Source organism: Giraffa tippelskirchi, chromosome 13 (genome assembly GCF_054371585.1).
Source record: "Giraffa tippelskirchi isolate mGirTip1 chromosome 13, T2T-mGirTip1v1.2.pri, whole genome shotgun sequence".
Taxonomy (NCBI): Eukaryota; Metazoa; Chordata; class Mammalia; order Artiodactyla; family Giraffidae; genus Giraffa; species Giraffa tippelskirchi.
In genome coordinates this window covers 119,952,993-119,974,961 of record NC_137287.1, presented here as the reverse complement: position 1 = coordinate 119,974,961, position 21,969 = coordinate 119,952,993, and the positions used below count along the sequence as shown (strand labels likewise).

At 46.6% G+C, this 21,969-nt stretch overlaps 2 long non-coding RNA genes across 2 annotated transcripts in view; one reads left to right on the top strand and one right to left on the bottom strand.

Annotated features, from left to right (window-relative positions):
* Nucleotides 1-11,079, bottom strand: part of LOC145533252 (uncharacterized) — a 73,783-nt gene extending 62,704 nt beyond the window's left edge. The window contains exons 1-2 of the long non-coding RNA XR_014073941.1: nt 10,975-11,079; nt 6,675-7,063 (exon numbers count right to left, since the gene is read on the bottom strand). This is a non-coding gene — a long non-coding RNA (uncharacterized LOC145533252). The remainder of the gene's footprint in view (nt 1-6,674; nt 7,064-10,974) is intronic.
* Nucleotides 11,080-11,116: 37 nt separating this feature from the next.
* On the top strand, nt 11,117-20,632 carry LOC145533253 (uncharacterized). Its single transcript, XR_014073942.1, has 3 exons — nt 11,117-11,337; nt 16,174-19,243; nt 19,337-20,632. It is a non-coding gene; the product is annotated as an uncharacterized LOC145533253 (long non-coding RNA).
* Nucleotides 20,633-21,969: the final 1,337 nt, after the last annotated feature.

Genomic DNA, 21,969 nt, shown 5'->3' with positions numbered 1-21,969 from the left:
TAGGTGATGAGGGTGGAGCCCTGGGGAACAGGATTGCTATGCGAAGTTCATTCAGTCATGTCAGACCCTTTTGCGACCCCCTGGACTGTAGCCCGCCAGGGTCTTCTGTCCATGGGATGCTCCCGGCAAGAATACCGGAGAGGGTTGCCATGCCCGCCTCCAGGGCATCTTCCCCACCCAGGGATCAAACCCAGGTCTCTTATGTCTCCTGTACTGGCAGGCGGGTTCTTTACCACTCATGCCAGGATTGGTGCTCTTATAAATGTGACCCGAAGAGCCTTGTTGCCCCTTCCACCACGCATGGACGCAGTGAGAAGACGGCCATCTGTGAACCAGAAAGCGGGCTCTCACCAGACACTGGATCTGCTGGTGCCTTGAACTTGACCCTGCAGCCTTGAGAATTGTGAGAAATAACTGTTATTTAAGGCACCCAGTTATGGCATTCTGTTACAGCAGCCCGGACAGGCTAAACAGAAGGCAAGGAGAGAAAAGAAAGAATGTGCAAAACTAGAGACAGAAAACATCCTGGGCCTTGAGAGCCCTGCACAGCAGCAGTCCCTGCCCCCTCTAAGTGCACGGCAGGACTCCAGAGAAGCAGGGCCCAGCCAAGAACTCCATCCCTGGAGGCTGCAGAGCTTCCAGACCAAAGGAGGCATCTCTTCCATGGTACCTAGTAATCAGGAGCGGCCCCTCCAGACACAACTCCTCCTGCTGTCTGAGACGTCCCTCCCAAGCCAGTTTACAGAATCAAGTGAGAAAAAGCCCAAGGCTGACCAAGATGGATTTCCTACCAGCCCAGCAGAAAAGCAGCTCAGAGAAAGCAGAGAGTGATTAAAAGCACATCAATAACAGCAACAAGATGCAGTGTTGGGTGCATAGCTGAAGGCAGTGGCTGGGATTCGTGTTTCCAACAAGGGTTAATGGCAGGAGTCTCCAAGATGGGGCGAGTGATACTCGGCTTCCCAAACTCCTTCCCTTTCTGTCTGTAGGTCAGATGTAATGAGGCCTTGAGGATGACAGGGAACAAGATGAAGCTGCCAGTGCTAATGGAACACCTGCCGTGCAGAGCACGGTGGAGGAGGCAGAAAGAGGAGAGGTGGCCCCACTCACTCTTAGGGAGCAAAATTAAGCTGCCTAGATGGTGCCCAGAAACTGGAGGTGATTTCGCATTTATATCAAGAGCCTCCAAAAATGTTGTGCCTTTTGGCCTAGTAATTCCCCTTCTGGGAATCCGTGATAAGGATTTCATATAAAATGCCAGGGGCTCTTTAGGTAAAAAGTTAAATTATTCATAATTGGGGAGGAGAGGAAAGGAAATACACTGAAGTCCAAGGAATGGAGAATGGACAAGTAAATTACAGTACATCCATCAGATGAACTATGAGGCAGCCACTAAAAGTGAGGTTTATGCAAAGGTTTCAGTGATGAGAGAGAGAATATTTCATGTCAGGGAGCAAAGCAGGATACAGACTTGCACATCTTGAATGTGTGAATAAAGAGCATTAGAAAAATAACCAAAAGGAAACACAGTAAAATGTTGTCTGGAGAAGGGGAGTAGCGAAGGATGACAAAGTCGGAGAAAATGATTTTATAACAATCCAAGGTAGCATGTTTACTTAACTTATATGCAGAGTACATCATGTGAAATGTCATGCTGGATGAAGCACAAGCTGGAATCAAGACTGCAAGGAGAAAAATCAATAGTCTCAGATAGGCACATGACACCACCCTTACGGCAGAAAGCAAAGAGGAACTAAAGAGCCTCTTGATGAAGGTGAAAGAAGAGAGTGAAAAAGCTGGCTTAAAACTCAGCGTTCAGAAAACTAAGTTCATGGCATCCGGTCCCATCACTTCATGGAATATAGTTGGGAAACAGTGGAAAGTGACAGACTTTCCTTTCTTGGGCTCCAAAATCACTGTAGATGGTGACTGCGGCCATGAAATTAAAAAGACACTTGCTCCTTGGAAGAAAAGCTTGATAAACCTAGACAGCGTATTAAAAAGCAGAGACATTACTTTGCCAACTAAGGTCTGTATAGTCAAAGCTATGATTTTTCCATTAGTCATGTATGGATGTGATAGCTGGACCATAAAGAAGGCTGAGCCAAGGAATTGATGCTTTCAAATTGTGGTGTTGAAGAAGACTCTTGAGAGTCCCTTGGACTACAAGGAGATCAAACTAGTCAATCCTAAAGAAAATCAACTCTGAATAATCATTGGAAGGACTGATGCTGAAGCTTAAGCTCCAATACTTTGTCCACCTGATGCAAACAGGCAACTCATTGGAAAAGACCCTGATGCTGGGAAAGATTGAGGTCAGGAGGAGAAGGGGACGACAGAGGATGAGATGGTTGGATGGCATCACCGACTCCATGGACATGAGTTTGAGCAAACTCTGGGAGATGGTGAAGGACAGGGAGGCCTGGTGTGCTGCAGTCTGTGGGGTTGCAAAGAGTCAGACACAGGTTAGCAACTGAACAACAACTGACAGTTCAAAGAAGATTTAGTTCTGAGTGACTGAACAACAAAGGTAGCATGTGAGGTGCAGACAGGACTTTCCTGTGGATTATGACTTCATTCCTTAAGAGCCCTCCTGGACAGAAAAGCCTGGAGGGTCAAAACGAGATGACACCATGGTAAAGGTCCTCTCCCGAATCCAGAAATGGGACTCTTGGTGGGTTTCCTATGGCTGTCACTGTGTTGTTAAAACAACACAAATTTACTATCTTGTGGTTTTCACAGGTCAGAGGTCCAGGTGAACTGGACTGGGTCCCCTGCTTGGGGTCTCACAAAGCTAAAATCAAGCTGTGCATAGGACTGCATCCCTCACTGAAGGCTCTGGGTGAGAATCCACTTCCAGGTTCGTTTAAGTTGCTGGCTGAATTGAGTTCCTTGTGGTCATAGGACTGAGGTCCCCATTCCTTCCCAGCTCTCAGCCAGGGCTGGTCTTCTGATGTGTATGTGTGTGTGTGTGTGTGTGTTAGTCGCCCAGTTGTGTCCCACTCTTTGCGACTCCATAAACTGTGGCCCACCAGGCTTCTCTGTCCATGGGATTCTCCAGGCAAGAATACTGGAGTGGGTGGCCATTCCCTTCTCCAGGGATCTTCCTGACCCAGGGATCGAACCCAGTTCTCCTGCACTGCAGACAGATTCTTTACCACTGAGACACCGGGGAAGCCCGTCTCCTAGCAGCTGCCTGCATTACTCCTTGTTTCTCACGTGGCCCTTCCAGCAGCAAAAGCTCAAGCCCCTCTCATGCCTCAAATCTCGCCAACTTCACCTTCTGCGGCATCTCTCTGATTCCAGCTGGGGACACTGCTCTGCTTGTAAGGGCTTGAGTGATTAGACTGGACCAACTTGGATAATCTACAGTAATCTCTCCCCATTTTAAGGTCTAAAACCTGAACAATTGGAGAAGGAAATGGCAACCCACTCCAGTATTCTTGCCTGGGGAATCCCATGGACAGAGGCGCCTGCCAAGCTACACTCTGTAGGGTTGCAAAGAGTCGGATGTGATTTAGCCACAGATCACCAACCTTAATAACATCAGCAAAGTTCCTTTTGCTTTGTAATGTAACACTGACAGGCTCCAGGGATTAGGGCATGGTTTCCTTTGCAGGGCCATTCTGCCTCAAACAGACCCAAAGACTCTTTCCTCCTAACCACTTCTTGATCACCTGACACCACACATCAGAATGGGCCTCCAGTTCTGCATCCAACCCAGATGAGTCCCAGCTGACCCCACCTCCAGATGTTGCCAGGTAATGTAAGTGGCCCAGGGCTGGAACCAACCAACATCAGCTGCCCGAATTTGGGGCGGTGGAGAGGTGTCTGACTGTTCTCTCCCCAGGAAAACTGCATTCAGAGAGAGTTTCAATGGATTTTTATGCAGCCATCACCAAGTGGGCTGCAGCTACTGAAACAAAACATTAATCATGCAGCTGTAAAAAAAATGTGAGAAAGAAGGAGGAGGGCCATCTCATCTGCCGCCCTCATCTCTCTGCCAAGCCTTCCCAGCTCGGACGAACACTCTTCCAGGTGTGATCCCCAGAGGCACCTGGGAAGCCGTCTCCGAGAAAGGCTGGCTCTCAGGCATCACCTCAGGCCTACTGGCTCAGAGCCTCCGAGCACGATGGCCCTGGAATCTGGACTTTAAATGTGTCCGCCCCTTCGCCCAGGTGATTCTTAGGCACCTATTTAAAGCAGCAGAGATGTGAATGGACCTAGAGAGTGTCATACAGACTGAAGTCAGTCAGAAAAACAAATACCATATATTAAGGCACATACGTAGAATCTAGAAAAATGGTATAGATGATCTTATTTACACGGCAGGACTAGAGACACGGACATAGAGAACAACCGTATGGACACTAAGGGGGGATGGGGGTGAGGGGAAGAATTAGGAGATTGGGATTAATACATACACACTATTGATACCATGTACAAAATAGAGAACCTATTTAATGCACTGTGGTGACCTGAATGGGAAGGAAATTTTTTTAAAAATCGGGGATATATGTGTACGTGGAGCTGATTCATCTTGCTGTACAGTAGAAACTAACACAACCTTGTAAAGCAACTATTTTCCGATAAAAATTATTTTTAAAAATAGACAAAGATTTTTTAAAAAGCTACCACGCCAAGAAGGCAAGCTCTGTTCTCAAAGTGCTGTTCTTACGATGTTACAAGATGAATAAGTCGCTTTCATGTGAATGTTCTCACTGATAGGCTACCAAATAAATCATAGCATGGCCAAAAAGTTATAAATAAAGCGATGGTCTCCGACTTTAAATCCTGAAGGTGATAGATGAGAAAAGCGTACATACCTTGGATGAGGGGGATCAGAGTCCTGGACTCTCCCCTGAACTCTGAAACTAATGACACATCAAGAGGGTGCCCTTGGGAAGCAATAGCCAAAAAGGAGGATTATCAGGGAAGGAAAAGGCCAGTGATACAAAGCGAGACAAACAGGGTACAGCTGAGTAGAGACCTGGGCTCAGGGCAAGTGGAGGGATGGGTAGGCCTGTCCAAGGGGCAGTGATAGCTCTTTGCAGCTGGCTTAGACGATGAGCCTCCATCAGAGTTACAGTGAGACACAGCACCCGCTTCAGTGCCCAGGTTGACGGTGGAGCGGACCTGGGTTCACCAAGGTCATCCGCTGTCTTACCCTGGGAAATAGCGTGGGGGTTGTTTCCCTACCTATAAGAAAGGATAACAACAGTCCTTTCTTCATTCATAAGGCTCTTGGGTAAATTAGAGTGGTTTTTCACATAAACCTGTTTAGCTTTCAAGCACTTACATCAACTAAGAATACTTCTGGCTGCAAGTAACAGAAAACCCATGACCCAAAACTCAGAGGTTGGTTCTTACTGGCTATAGTTCAACAGCTCGACAACATCAAGATGGCGGTCTTTGTGGTTCTCCAGCCAGGGCTTCTCAAACCCTAACGTGCATGCACACACATCACCAGGAGAGCCTGTTAAAATGTACGTTTTGATTCAGTAGATCTGGAGTAGAGTCTAAGATTCTGCATTTCTAACAATCCGCTCCTCAGACCACACTTTGAATAACGAGACACTTGGCCTTTCTCTCATGGCTACAAAACGATTGCTTCAGCTCCAGCCACCACATTTGCAGGCGAGGCACAAAAAGGCATGATGGAAGTGTATGTCACCCACATCTACTTCTTTCACTTAAGAAAACGAAGCTTCTTCATGAGCCAGCAGAACAGACTTCCGCACAGGATTCCCTGGCCTCAAATGGGCCTCACATCCATCCACGGCCTCACAGGGAGATGGGAAAATGAGAAACTGGATTGTCAAAGTTTAAGCCTTAAACCAAGCACAACTCACCCAGAACTGGGCACCCTGCCACACAGCATAACATCCATTTTGCTTAGCAAGGAAGGAAAGGGTGGATGCTGGGAAGCAAACAACAGCTCAGCAACACTCCACACTGCTTGTTATGTGAATAAAGCGCTTACCGCAAAGTGAACGCCCTCCAAACGGTAGCAGTTTTCTCACCCACATCTCACCAGCGTGTATCGAGCAGACCGGAGGCAGGCTCCCTTCCACACTCCGTCACCCAGACCCCAAACAACCCCACCCAGAGCGGGGGTGGGCAGCCTTCCCGGGGCATAGCGCTCTTGGTGCCCTGAAGCTGGTGTCCTCAGCTTCAGAGTATCCAGGTCCCTGGGAATGGACTTGACACGCGTGGATGCGTAAGCGTCCTGGGACCAGGCAGGCACAGAGGTCCGTCCTGGAGTAAACGGCCAGTTGCCGCCCCTTCTTTGTCGCTCACAGCCACCCAAGGGGACGGGTTTCCCACTTCACCATTGCCTTCACCCTCAACCCCAGCCTGAGACCCATCAAAAGGCAACATGAGGCCTCATGACTCTGTTTCAAAGAAGAGGCTACTGCCTTCCTCGAGTTCTGCAGGACAACTGATGCCCAGCAGAGGTGCTTTGTGAATGTCACTGAGCAAGCCCCTCTTGGATAAGCTGCCTTCCTTTTCCAGGGCCAAAAAAGAGGATGCCCCGGAGAACCTGGAAGTTCTGAAAACTGACCTTCACCTGCCAGCTTCTTACGGGAACATACAGGGCAGAGGTCACCTCCTGGAGCAAACCTCCTGACCTTCAAGGTCAGTGCACAGAAGCCCGGTTGATCCCCACTCACCCGCCACTTGTTGTTTTGGCTCCGTTTGTAACGGAGCCGGGTCACTTGATCGTCCTCATCACAAAGTTTCGTTTGCAGAGACAAGCGGAGGAGCCGGAAGGCGGGTTCTGCAAGTTCAACCTGCAGTCGACTAACTATGTGTGTGACTTTGTGTTTAGACCTGGTTACTAAGTTATTAATATCATCAGGGCTGGAGTGTTTCAAAAATAAAATAAAATTTTTAAAAGTCCTCCCTCAGGACGCAGCTGTGGGGCTTACAAAAACTTCAACCAGATTTCAGATCTGAAGGTCTGAGTTTACATGCTGGGTTTTTTCCACTTTGCAGTTCGGTCATGAAGCTGAGCCAGTTTTGCTGACTTCATCTGTTTGGATATTGGTGATGGGAAGAACTGTAATGACAATAACCAACATTTAAGAGAGTATTTAGGAGACACTGTTCTAATTGCTTATAAGCATTAACTCATTTTGCAACAGCTATAAGGTAGGTATATATCATTACCATCCCAGTTTTTCAGATGGGAGATGGGGGCACAGAGAGATTAAGTAACTTGCCCAAGGTCACACAGCTGATAAGTGGTAGAGTTAAGATTCCAACTCAGGGGCAAAGAATCTTAAAAAAAAAAAAAAAAGAGTGGATATATGTATATGTATAACTGATTGCCTTTGCTATACATCTGAAACTGACACATCATTGTACATCAACTATGTGCTAAGTTGCTTCAGTCATGTCCAATCCTTTGTGACCCTATAGACTGTAGTCCCCGCCAGACTCCTCTGTTCAAGACATTCTCCAGGCAAGAATACTGGAGTGGGTTGCCATGGCCTTCTCCAGGGGATCTTCCCGATCCAGGGATCGAACATGCGTCTCCTGCATTGGCAGGCAGATTCTTTACCACTAGCACCACCTGGGAAGCCCACATCAATTATAACATCAACTAATACTGCAACAAAAATTTTTTTAAAAGATTCCAACCCTGGCACTTTTGCCCATCTGCCCAAGCTTATTTCCACTCTGCACCAGAACGCTTGGAAACCTAGAAAATGATTCTGATTATCAGGTATTACGATCCCCATCTTACACAGAAAGGTTATGTGACTTGCCCAAAGATGCAGAGACTGCCCGCCTTCTGAACCCAGGGAAGCACAAGAGGCAAGCTCCTCTGTGAACCCCATCCTCCCTGCCCCTCTGTAGCCAACTCCTCACAAAGGCCCCCGCGATGGAGCCATCTGTCCCCAGCCCCCGGGGACCCCACGCATACCGAGCACAGTCCCTGTGGCCAATGACCTCAAACCAGAAGCACAAGCGTCCATTCAGCCCACTGGCAGGGAAACCATTTAAGCATCTTGCTATTTTCGTTTCTGCCAAGCCACAGGGGTGTTGCAAAGAACCATTTCTTTCTTTTTCTTCTTTGCATTTAATAATACATAATCACCTTTCTTCAATCATCCCGGGGGAAATGCGTGCTTGCCAATCCAACGTTGAGGCTTAAAAAAAAAAAATGGCAAGGGGGAAGGGGTGAGATGTATCTTCAATGCCCAGAAAGAAACTTCCGTGGTCCCTGAAGGGGACAGTGAGCAGAGATGGCTGCTGTGTCTGTGCTCCTCATGAAAGCCTGTAATGAAGAAAGCTACGAGGCAAGGGGCGGGGTGGGCAACAAACAGCACGTAACTGCTCTTCACCCACTCAAGGAAGCGCTGGCCTAAGAAGCAGCCCTGGACACCTAATTAATCCATCCAAGTGGGCACAGAGCCTTTAGTGCCAAACTCAGCAGCTCCAGCTGCTGTGAACCAACATGTTCATTGCTGTCCAGGTCTTTGTTCTAAAATAGTGAACGTATACAATATCTACAGGAAGAGGGAGAAAACACACAAAGCTAATATTCCCCGCGGGTCTTAGCGGGTAGATCTGACGGAGGCTGGCCCACGCAGCCGAATTTCAATTGAAGGAGGGTTTTTTTGTTTGTTTTTAAAGGGGGTGGGGCAATGGGAGATTTACAAAGATGAAGGAAGAGAAAACTGCCTATACAATGTAAGTTACAAAACAAGACTAATGATACATAAACCTATGTAGGAACTCTATTCTAGAAGCATCACACAATGATGAAGAGGATTAAGTGAGAAAATATAGAAACCACATTCTGCATGTGCCCGGCTGAGCGTTAACTATTTCCACCATCACTATGCCACCCAGCTAGCTAAGACAAACAGTTATTGTTACAGTGTAATCAAGTGATTAGAACATGAGAAATGCTGGGCTGGAAGAAGTACAAGCTGGAATCAAGATTGCCGGGAGAAATATCAATAACCTCAGATATGCAGATGACACCACCCTTATGGCGGAAAGTGAAGACGAACTAAAGAGCCTCCTGATGAAAGTGAAAGAGGAGAGTGAAAAAGTTGGCTTAAAGCTCAACATTCAGAAAACTAAGATCATGGCATCCAGTCCCATCACTTCATGGGAAATAGATGGGGAAACAGTGGGAACAGTGGCTGACTTTATTTTTCTGGGCTCCAAAATCACTGCAGATGGTGATTGCAGCCATGAAATTAAAAGACGCTTGCTCCTTGGAAGGAAAGTTATGACCAACCTAGACAGCATGTTAAAAAGCAGGGACATTACTTTGCCAAAAAAGGTCTGTCTAGTCAAGGATATGGTTTTTCCAGTGGTCATGTATGGATGTGAGAGTTGGACTATAAAGAAAGCTGAGGGCCAAAGAATTGATGCTTTTGAACTGTGGTGTTAGAGAAGACTCTTGAGAATTCCTTGGACTGCAAGGAGATCCAACCAGTCCATCCTAAAGGAGATCAGTCCTGAGAGTTCATTGGAAGGACTGATGTTGAAGCTGAAACTCCAATACTTTGACCACCTGATGCAAAGAGCTGACTCATCTGAAAAGACCCTGATGCTGGGAAAGATTGAAGGCAGGAGGAGAAGGGGATGGCAGAGGATGAGATGGCTGGATGGCATCACCAACTTGACGGACATGGATTTGTGTAAACTCCAGGAGTTGGTGATGGACAGGGAGGCCTGGCGTGCTGCAGTTCATGAGGTCACAAAGAGTCGGACACAACTGAGCGACTGAAATGAACTGAACTGAACTGAAACTGGGCCATCCCCATCGTCTCCAGCGCACCTGTCTGGTGGGTGACAGAGAGGACCATCCCCATCCCCAAGGTAGGCTGGTCCTCAGCACTGGGCTTTTGCAGCCTGACTCTCCCCAGACCTGGGACAGAGCCTGGGTGCAGGAGGCTGAGCAGAGCCAAGGGCTTCCTGAACATCCCAATTGCCATTTGGGGCCCAAGAAACCTGTGATTATTTGGAATCTCCCAAAGAGCTTCCCCAGGGCTTCCCAGGTGGCTCAGTAGTAAAGAACCCACCTGCCAATGCAGGAGACACGGGCTTAATCCCTGCGTCAGGTAGATCCCCTGGAGAAGAAAATGGCAACCCACTCCAGTATTCTTGCCTGGGAAATCCCATGGACAGAGGAGTCTGGCAAGCTATCGTCCACGGGGTCGCAAAAGAGTCAGACACAACTGAGCTACTGAGCACACACCCAAAGAGCTTCCCTGGACCAAACTCAAACTCTCGGCACAAACGGCGACTCCCAAAGACTGCACTTTGATTCTTGGTTTGATCAATACTACGCCACCAAGGAGGGAACATAAAACAAAGTTAGACCCAGCTCAGAGAAGACTCCTCATACATTCCTTAAGAGTTTGATCTTTTAACTTTTTTTTTTTAAGTGCTCTCTCTCTCCTCCAGCTTCAGGAATGATGGCTAATTTTGTAGAGTGCCTATGCCATGCTGAGTAGTCACCTAAGGATCTAATAAACATACCTTAGCCCTCACAGCACACCTGTAACAAAGATGAACTGGAAGAGGCCCAGCAGCCAGCACGCTGCAGAGATGGGATCTGAGCCCAGGCAATCCAGCCCCAGAGGTCAAGGGCGTAACCACTACATCGCACTGCCTCTCAGAGCCACAAACAAATTCCCATTTCAGGAAACGTCCCCTCAGTGATGCCTGCATCTCAGCCATCCCCTCCATGTTCGATGCCTGCTTCCTACCAAACTGATTCCTTTTTTCTCCTTGTTTTCATTATTAAACTTATTTTCCCTGATTTTTTAGAGGAAAAAAAAAAATTAATCCTGAATGAAACCAAGTTTAGTTGCAAATAAAACTGAATTGTCCACAATGGAAAGCATGTAATTAGAGAATGCTAGTCTCTGGGTGGTTTTCCACCCCCCTCCCCCAACCCCAAAATACACTTAACATTTGCAAAAGAGAATTCATCTTTACCTAAAACTATAATTAAGCGGCTGCCGGCGGTTACCTTGGTGACATTTAAAAAAAAAAAATCCTCCACTATAGCTCCCCACACTGGATAATACAAACTCGGCAACCAAATAAGTCAACAGGTTGTCCAGGAAACTGTTTCCTTGACAACCAGGAAGATGGAGGGGGACGGAGAGTTGGGGGAAATGTCGGAGCAGCAACGCTATATTAAAGAAGCAAAAGCCCCCCTGGTGTGGCTGAGCGCGTTCCCCAACTCGTGCCAAGCAGCAGAGCAGAGAACAAAAATGGCTCTTTGTTCCATGAGGAAAGCTGCTGGGAGGAACGTCAAACTCACATCTCAGCGGTCGGATGAATTTCCACTTGAGGGTATGGAACACGGGAGACTGGGGCTGCAGACCCTTCTAACTTAGAGAAAAAGCTCCATTCGTTCTCTCTCTCGCCAAAGGTGCACTGAGCACCGGCTAGGGGCCCCCAAGGGCACACCTCCCGGCTCCAGCCTGGGTGGTTTTCCATGCTTTGAAACCTTGGCCCTGTGGACCAAGAATTCAGGAGATGACAAACAAATTGTAAGACCAATTTTCAGAATTTTACTGTCTGGGTTTCTCCTTGTACGTTCTTCCTGTCCCCCGCCCCCCCCGCCCCCCCCGCACAGAACTAAGCAAGGCCGGTTCTGTGCTCCCTTGTTTGCACTTGGGGGTAGAAGGGAGCTCAGGGTGTTGCAGGAGAGTGAAAGTAAGGGTCTGCATGAGGGTCTTACCACCGGCTTTGCTTTAAAGGACAAACAGCTTGCAGATGGGATTCAGTCACATGACCTGGAAAATCTGGACAGGACATGAGTCCCCTGGAGGAATGCAGGAGGGGAGCGGGAAAGACGACCGTGGGGTCTGAAAAGATTTCTTCAGACCATGAGCCTTCGACAGAGCGGGAGTCTTAGCCACGCTGCAGGTGGGTGGGAGTGTGCCGTGCCCTTGGAAAGGAACGATCACAGGGTCTGAGTCTGACCAAGAGAAGCCGAAAGGAGGCAGCAGACCTGGGGTTGGCTGAGCTAACACGTGCGGACAGATGATCAGCAGCCTGCCCAGGGCTTCGGGGCTTGATAAGGCCCCCAAAGCTTTCTCCACCCTGGGGATGAAGCTGGGGGTGGTTCAGAGAGCCCCAAGAATCAGCGAAATATCAGGGCTGGAAATAAAAATATTTTCAAATAAAGAAATGCTCTATTTCTTGCCTCTTAAGTCCATGGATAGAGAGCTATACTTGCCAAGTGTCATTGTCAATGCTGCATTTTCCAAACTAATGGAAAGTTCCTGCAGCTGAATTCTGCAGAGAAAAGAAGAAAGGAATAAAGGGCACTCCAGAGGCATATCTAGACCTGGAAATCCCAAATCTATTTTCCCGTCCACAACAAGTCTTTCACCTCTGGTTGGCCTCACCAAATGTTTTGCCTTGTTCCTTGTCCAAACGTGCTTTTAATCAAATTATTGTCTTATCATAAATGAGAAGGTAATGCTGCAGTACTAATCATCAGAGGGTAGACAGGAAGTACAGGAGTCTCCTCACTCCAAAGCCTAGTTGATTCTGACAAAAAGGCAAAACTGACCTGAGTCTATAGGCATGTTATCAACATGTGCACCAGTAATAACTCAGATCTGCCTCGGACTTTCACAACAGGCAATGTATTTGCTCTTTACAACTAATCCTGTGCTGCAGACGCCCATTTTACAGATGAGAAAACAAAGGCACGGGAAAAATAGACTTACCCGGGGTACCCACAACCAGTGTGGTCGTGGTGCCAAGAACCAAGGCCAGCTCTTTGGACCCCATCTCTAACACCATCCTCTCCCTGTGCTCACCCCTCGCCTTCCCCCTGGGCTGGCTGCACTCCTAGTCCTGAGTCTTCCTTCCCCTACTGTTTTCTTTCTTTTTTTGTGTGCCCCCTCAAACACTCCAGTAGTTCTCAACTGCAGGTGATCCCATCCCCCTCTCAGGGGACATTTGATAATGTCTGAAGAATCTGTTGGAGAAGGAAATGGCAATCCACTCCAGTGTTCTTGTCTGGAGAATCCCAGGGATGGCGGAGCCTCCTGGGCTGCCACCTATGGGGTCGCACAGAGTCGGACATGACTGAGGTGACTTAGCAGAAGAATCTGTGGTTGTTATTCCAGATGGAGATGCTTCTGGGTAGAATAGGGGCCACGAATGCTGTCAACATCTTACAGTAGCTAGGACAGCCCTGCGCAACACAGGATTATCCGACCCCAAATGTCAACGGTGCTGAGGGTGAGAAACCTGCCGTCACAGGAAGATAAAAGAGTTTGTACAAGGAAAGCACATGCAATAGCTCCTGCCGTGGAGTTAGCTATGGTCACTTGGGTTCACGACGTTCACAACACTACTGCAATTTGGGAAGTCCAGGTTACTTTCAATAAGGAAAGAAGAAAAAGCACTCCGTGTACTCAGACACCTTGCTTCCGAAGTTTATTCATTTCCTAAGTAGTCATGAGGGCTTCCCAGGTGGCACAGTGGTAAAGAATCCACCTGCCAATGCAGGAGACTTCAGGAGACACGGGTTCGATCCCTGGGTCTGGAAGATCCCCTGGAGGAGGCAGTGACAACCCACTCCGGGATCTTTCCTAGGGAATCCCACGGACAGAGGAGCCTGGCGGGCTACAATGCAAAGGGTCATAAAGAGTTGGACGAGACTGAGCACGCGTGCACGCAAGTGGTCATTGGCTTCCTTCCCTAGGACGGGGCCTGCAGTCCACAAAGGAAGAAGTGTTTTGTGGACAAGGCCAAGCACTGGCCTTTAAGTCTAAATGCACAATCCCGGATACAATACTCAAGGGCACTGGGATGAGGGTCCTATAAGACCTTTCGGGAGTCTTGAGAAGGGCCTACCACTGGGTCTTTTTCTAGCGGAGGGAGGGACTGGACTTTGCTGAAATTCTTTCTTCCCAAATGCCAAATGGATTCACTGTTAAAAAAAAAAAAAAAAAAGCATCCAGGAAATACAAATACACCCACAGGGCACTGCTAACAAATCGAAGAATCTCAAGCCTCAAAAACAACCAAGGATAAATTATTTTGCTCAACCACGTTTTTTTTTTTCCTTTACACCCATCACCACAGAACAAAGAAAAGGTCTGGAAGGTGAAGGAGATGAACAGGATTTGCATATTTAACAGCCCCAAAGAAGGTGAAACTAACAGAAGCAGAGATTATCACAGGAGAAGTGTAATATGAAGAGGCACTGGGTTGGGGGTGGGGGGGGACTGTTCAGCTTCTAAATAACAAGAGCTAAAAATACCCCGCCACATGTCATTTACAAATTCAAAGGTTGTTTAGACAATACTGTGATCAGACTGCAATTGATCTGTATTTTCCCCCCAGTGATTGAACACGGCCTGATTTTTAAGTACCAAGCAGCTGCCTCCAGGTTGGTCTGGAAAAACTACTCTTAAGTTTCTGTTTTTGATTGACACACTAAGGGTTCCCAATCACTGCTCCTTCATCCTGGGGCCTAAAATCAGATGTTAGTGGAAGAGGAGAGGGAGCAGCTGAAAGGAGGCAGAGGGAATAACTGGAGAGAGGAAAAGCTTTAACAAAAGAGGCTTCTCATCGGAGGCGAGAAGACAGCCCAGAGCCCTGCCTAAACCTACGCCTGCTTTCTCCCCAAACCAAAGAAGATTGGGGTGGTAGGGGGAGTGGGAGGAGGGGGGATGACAAGGCAATAAAATGAGAACAGCCTGTGCCCCTGGAAATAGTTAAACATTCCCCATTCACATTGGGAGGGAGGGGGGCTAAGTAGCTCAATATAATCAGATGAAGCTTTCTGGGACCCGGGAGGTGAGCGTGAACCCCCTCCCCTCCCCACCCAGCCTCCCTTCCCCTACTCACCCCAGCCCCCCTCCCCTTCCCACCCCAGCCCCCCTCCCCGCCCACACACATATTCCCCTGAGCCCAGTTGGCTGCAGGAAACGTGGTTTCTGCAGAAGCCCAGAGATACATCCAGTGTCTTTGAGTATTCTTGGGGAGAAGAAGGGGCGTCTGGGTTTTCTTTTCAGGGGAGTGGAAATGTTCTAAAATTAGATCATCATGATGGCTGCACAACCCTGTGAATATACCGAAAATTCAATTGCAAACTTTAAAAGGTGACAGTTATGCATGGAAATTAACTTTCAATGAAGCTGTTCTAAAAAAAGATAAGAAGAGAGACAATCAGGAAATTACTCTAAATAAAAGCTAAGTTTGATGAGCCTGTGCTTTGCATAATAGAAAGACAATACATGTTTTGTGAGTGGATGAATGAATGAATGAATGGAATTGTCCCTCCCGTCTTTAGATATTTATAGGTTCAAGCTTTAAATCGGGGCTGACCAGTTGTTTAATGTTACCACTGGCCCCAATTAAAGGCCTCCCTGCAGCCATAGCTTTGCTCCAACTTTGCTGTCCCTCCCTCTCTGAGGCTGGGCTTGGATATATGACTTGCTCTGGCCAGTGGGACAGATTAATGAATGTGATGCAAGCAGAGCCTGAAAAGCATGTGGTTATTGCCGCCTGTCCTCCTGCATGACAGGGACATTAGGTCTCTCTTGGACCACTGCCACCACCATGAGAACATGCCGGAACTGTGGGGAACATGGACAGAAATGGAGGAAGCAGAGTCTGAGTCATCCTAGCCCAGGCCATGCTAGACCACCAGACCCTAACCTACCCATTTGCTGACCACACACACATCAGCAAGACCAGCTGGGATCAGCACAACTGCCCAGCTTATTCTTAAACTCATGAGAAATAATAACTAGCTGCTATTTAAAACCACTGAGTTTGGGGGCAGCTTGTTATGCAGCAGTAGCTACCTGATACAGGCTGCCTGACTTGAGATTTACCCAAAAGCTCAGGGGTGCCTGCAGCCTTCTCTTCTCCAAACCTGCTATCAAGAACTCTCATGAAAAGCTTCACTGAACAGTCAGGTACACAATCATTCCCAGTAAGGAGAACAGAGAAATCTGCCTTCAGCTAAATGAACAAAGACATCACCAAACATCTCCACCCCCTCGGGGAATACAGCCCCCTTAGCTGAAAAAGATTCTTAAAGAAATTCGGAAGGAACAACAGGCTTCGTTTCCATTCCTGTTTTGAAAGATGAATTTTGTCTGAATCACTGCTGAGCTGTTCTCTCTCCCCTTCTCTGTCCATTTGCAGCCCGACTCTCTGCCAGGATTAAGACATCGTCTCGCCCTTCTGATGTAGGATTGGGCGTTACCCTTCCAATGGGATTCTTTTTCTGGTGTGACATCAAGCGCCAAGATACACCAGAGCCAGCACTGCTAAGAGCTGGTAGAATCCAGACTCTTTCCCAATCGAGGCAAAATGATGACGCCGTCTACCATCTCCCTGCTCAAAGTGAGGTCCATGGACCAGCATCAGAGGGATCACCTGGGAGTTTGCTACAAATGCAGAATCTCAGGCCCTACCCCAGACCTACTGCTTCAGAATGTGGATGTGAGCAAAATGCCCAGGTGACAAGGCTGTGCATCCGGCTCTGTGACGCACTGGTCCCTGCTTCTCCGGGAGGATCTGAATCTCCCCTGATGCCATGGCCTCTGGAGGGGCACTGCAGGGGACTTTCAAGCTGAACATTGGCCTTCATTGTTATTACAAGTGACACCTTCACCTAGAAGAACACAAACTCTTCCAACCTCCAGTGCACGCATGCACTTGCTCACGTGCACACATACACACACACGCATACTTCCTACAACCACGCTTAGCAAATCCTCCACTTGTGAGCCCTGCTTGAAAGCTTTTCTCCTCTGAAACACAAGCCTTTCTATCCTGAAGGGCCTTTCAAATGTCCCACTGAAAGCCAGAGATTCATCCAGAGGAAATACGTAGTCTTGTTTTGAGATTAAAGGTTCCAAATGATTCCCTTCTGATGCCAACAGGATAGCTCCTTGCCTAAAATACAAGAGCTTTGTTGAAAGTAGTCTCCATGGAAATCATTAACCCAGTTTTTTAACAAGGAAAAAAATTCTAAGTCTATTTTAAACTTTTAAATATCTTTGCAAGCTAATGACAATGAAAACAAAGCATTTTTTTTAAAAAAAGAAAGAACCCCTATAGCAGAAATTACATTCAAACTAAAACTGCTCTCTAAATTTTAACAATTCTATTTTAAGCTCTTAATAAGCCCTGGAAATCCAGTTAATTTAAATTACTGGCCACACACCAGTACCCTCCCTGAAATAACTCATGGCTTCAATCATCTCAGGGAACATCGCCCCCCACCAAAAAAAAAAAAACCACCAACAACAGGGGATTGCTTATGTGCTACTTCTGCTGACATGAGATTTTCTAGAAATCTCTGAACTTTGGGATGAAAAGACAATTGAAAAACAGATCTAGGCTGTGTTTCCAAATGATTTCTTGTCCCTTGTCCACAATAACCTTTTCAAGAAGGAGTTGGTGAGGCTGAAGGTGACTGTAATTATATAGCTACCAGCATTGCAAAGAGAAAGCTGTACAGTGACAAAGATAAGACATGGGTTTGGAATGTTTTAGGTAACATGCAAATGTATTCTGATTTTTTTCAACTCTCTTCAGAAGGGGGGGAAAGTCTTATTTGAAAGATGCTCTCAAGGTGTAGCTGGTAGCAGGTTAATTAGAAAAATGAAATGATTGGGAAAGGGAAAATCGGACTCACTCTATCTCTCTTTGCCCAAGCTGGGAAGAAGTGGGATTTTAGGGTCCAGCCCTCTCGTTTCAGAATGTGGTGAAGTCAGTCTGCTCCAGCAATTGGCACTCACCCACTGGAGTGCCTGACTGGGGCCCCCTTTTTTCTAGCTCCACCTCCTGATTTTCCTCTGTAGAAGAGTTCTTCCCTCTCTCTGTGGGGACTGGGAGGTACTGACCTCACCTCTCACTCCACAGGTAAGCGCCAGACCCAGGTCTGGCCAATCGGCTCATTTCATTCCCCCAGTCCTCACTGATGGGTTCAGGGTTGGGCATGTGACCTAAGTCAGTCTACTTGGAGTCCTCCCCAAGCCTTTTCCAGGAACTATTGGAAAAACAGTGCTCCCTTTCCACTGAAGACACTTAGCTGGAAGCTGCCAAGGGTATGGCTGGAGCTGCTGGAACCTCATGAGAAGAGCTGGCCCGGGAATAAAGGCAACACGGTGGAAGGTTGAGCTGAGCGAGGGAAAGCATTCAGGCTTTGGTGAGCCCTGGATCCAGCCGTACCTGCAACCTCCAGACTTCCAAAAAATGAGAGCTGATAGATACCACCCTTTTTGCTTAACTGATTTTGAGTTAGATTTCTGTCACTTGCAACCAAAACCCATCTATCTGATTCTAGTAAAAAAAGAAGAAGAAAACCCTTAGGGTTTTCATAAGAAAGTCGAGAGAAATAGCAAATCGCTACACCAAAAGAAAAACGTCTCAGGGAAATATTTAATATATTCCCTTGCACATGAGCCTGCTAGTGCTCTAAATTTTTTAAATCTTATTTTATATTCTTACTAAAAATCCCCAGAGACTAAGACTCTGTAACCTCCATCCTAAATCTATATGAGAACACACTATGAGATGAAGATTTGAGCTTAAAGATGCAACATACGTCTGTAGGTGGCTCAGGAAATATTCTTCTGACTGACAAAAAAAAATGCACCAACCAAACCAAAATCCTAATATTAGATTTCATGTGCTACCAAGTAAACTTTTTCTCTTATAGAACAAATTGTCTCTATAGAAACGAATGCTTTTCTAGCAACCCAATCCCTATTAGGGTTGCTATAGGAACGGATTGAGAAAATTAGGAAACTGTAGGAAAAGGTAGATGACTGCTCGGTGCCTTTTTTTCCTGGAAACCCACAGAGGGCAAATGCCTTTTCATTTCTGAATGCCTTAGTACTTGGAGCAGGCCGCAGGAACACTTGAGAATATAATTCCAACTGTGCTGCTTTCCTGTTCCTGGCAAGGGTTTTATCAAGCCACTGCAATTTAATTCTGGACATGACAAGTTTTATAAGAACCACCTTCTGAAGATTGTTTTCAAGGACCAGGGGTAGGCAGGAGCATGAAATAAGGTACAGGGCTAGGGGTGTGAAAATGTAACAGTAAGGACTGAAAACTGCACACGTACTACAGATATTGTCTTTTAGAGAGAAACCCTTCATTTGGGGAAACGGTTAAGTGCACACGTTTTGTAGAAGCTTTGTTACGAGCAGTAGGACCATGCAGCGTGGGTCTTGCAGTGCAAAGGACGAGCACAGAGGTGAATGTTTCCCTTCCTTTACTGGAGAGTGGGAAAAGGATACAAACACTGGCCCTTGTCCACTTCTCAGCTTCTGGAACCATCTACTTATAGATAGGGTGTGACATCTGTCTACGGAGAATTCTCTCTCAACATTCACCCGCTACGAAGCCAGTAGATGGAGAGATTTGAAGCCAAGAGTTGTCGTCAGCAAGTAAGAACCACATGGCCTCAGGTGAGTTATTTCATTGCTCTGCATCAGTTTATCTAACCCCGTCTGTAAAATGGAGCTAACAAGATGGACCTGGCAGGAGGAATCTGTCTGCCCAGCTCTCTCCTGTCTCCCTCTTGGTCCCTCGAGGTATTTCCCATAAGAGAGAGCTACTGCCCCCTCACTTCTGAGGTGTGCACCTGGCCCTATTTTTCCCTTCTTTGGTATAAACTTTTCATTTGCAAAAGCAATTGTTGTTGTTCAGTCACTAAGTCACATCCCAGCTCTTTGTGATCCCATGAACTGCAGCTCACCAGGCTTCCCTGTCCTCTACTATCTCCTGGAGTTTGCTCAAATTCATGTCCAGTGAGTCGGTGATGCTGTCTAACCATCTCATCCTCTTCTGCCCTCTTGTCCTTTTGCCTTCAATCCTTCCCAGCATCAGGGTCTTTTCCAATGAGTCAGTTCTTTGCATCAGGTGGCCAGAGTATTGGAGCTTCAGCTTCAGCATCAGTCCTTCCAATGAATATTCAGGGTTGATTTCCTTTAGGATTGACTAGTTTGATCAATGGAAAGGCAATGAATCCAACCAAAATTTGACATTTCCCAGCCTCCTTCCCCGCCCTCTGTAGCTAAGCTGTGGCATTGTGATCACAGTTCTGTGTGTTGTGCAAAAATTATTCGAATGTTCCTTAAAGGAAGCTGCCCCAGCTGAGAAGTGGGCCCCCTCTGTCTTTTGCCCTTTTCACCTGATCCTTGGAACGCAGACATGATGGCTCAAGCTCCAGCAGCCATTTTGCACCATGAGGCAAACTTGAAGGCAGTGCTGCAGGAAAACACAAGAAGTCCAAGGCCTTGAAGACCAAGGAGTTGCCAATCCAGATTGCCAATTTCTTGGCTTCTTTTACACAAAAGAAAAATATACTTCCATTTTTTGAAGCTACTGTCACTGCATAATCTAATTCCAGTGGATACACATCAGGGCTGCATTATGACTCATGGATCCTCAGTACCTGTACCTTCATGAGCTCCTTCCTCCATAAAAAAATTTTAAATTACATTGTATGACTGTGTAGGTACAAAGACAGATATAATCTTGGCTAGATTCATTATTATGTATTCATTATTACCACATTATATTCATGTTTTCCTTATGATTTAAAAAAAATTAAAATGGAAATGTTTTGTGGTTCCTAAAAGGATCATGGGTCCTGTACCTTCTGCACCTAACGGAGGCATCCATCCATCCTTATACTCATGCCTTATCATGCTTTACCCCTAATAGAACCCGATGGTGAAGGTACTGTAAGTCTTCCTGCTTTTTAGATCAGGAAATTGAAGCCAGAGAACTTAAATAACTTGCCCAGATTTGACTCCAGTTTCATCCAACTCCAACCCTAGGAAAGTAGCTATTTTTAGCACCCAAAGGCAACCAATTATTGCTAGAGCTATTATTATTATTCAAGCCAACAGCCCTGACTACTAAAGAAAACAGACCTGACAGATGGTAACAAAGCATAATGGACATGCTGACCTTCTGGTAGCTTCTTTTTATTTTAATCCACAATATAAACCCAGCAATGAGCCCCATCTCTGCAGGAAATGTTTTAAAGCCCCATCTTTTAGCACCGAATTTACTCATCCAACTCCACAAAGAAAATAACTCCGCTTAGCTTGACAGACTCCACAATGAAAAGTAAATTATTTTTCTGGAAATGACCCTAAAAATAGCATGGAATGGGTCTGCTTATAGATACCAGAGGCAATAAGACCAAATATGCTAGTTTTAAAGGCACAAATGTGTTTTGAAACACAGAGATTCTTCTGTGGTCTCAAGAAGAAAAAAAATTATTTTCCAGAGAGTACGATAAATCACGCAGGGCAAGAACTTTGGAGTAAAAACAGCATGAACTTTGAGAGGATGACAGGGCACTCTATCCATCTTATATGCCTCCCCTTACATGGTAGCCAAGAAGAAGTCTTTCCCCCATCATCACTCTGTTTATTTCTTTTCATGCCCTCTCACCACAAACTAAAAGATGAGGAAATGTTGATGAAATCAGACCAAAGGATTGCTCAGCCTTGCAATCCACTGCTACCTAGGGGGAGGTGTACCAAGGGCTGGTTTTTAGAAAAGAGCTACAAGCTACTGCCTTTTAGGCAGGATCTGAATAGCAACTTATGCCTCAAACAACCATATTCATTCATCCAGCACTTATTAAATGCCTTCTGGATGTACTGCACCATATCAGACACCAAAGACCACTACAAGACCCTACCTTTGGAAAGTGAAGTCAGCATTCAGTGATGGCTTGGAACATACACAGGAGAATCAAGTGCGTGACGATACCTTCCCAAACTAGAGGTTAAGAATCTCAGGATGCTGGAGCCAGGCAGCCCCAGGTTCAAAGCCTGCATCTACCACTTACCTGCAGAAAAAATTGAGGCAAAATAACCTAAGCCTCAACTCTTTCACGTTTCTCTTAGGAAATTCCCCAGTGGTCCAGTGGTTAAGACTCCATGCTTCCACTGCAGG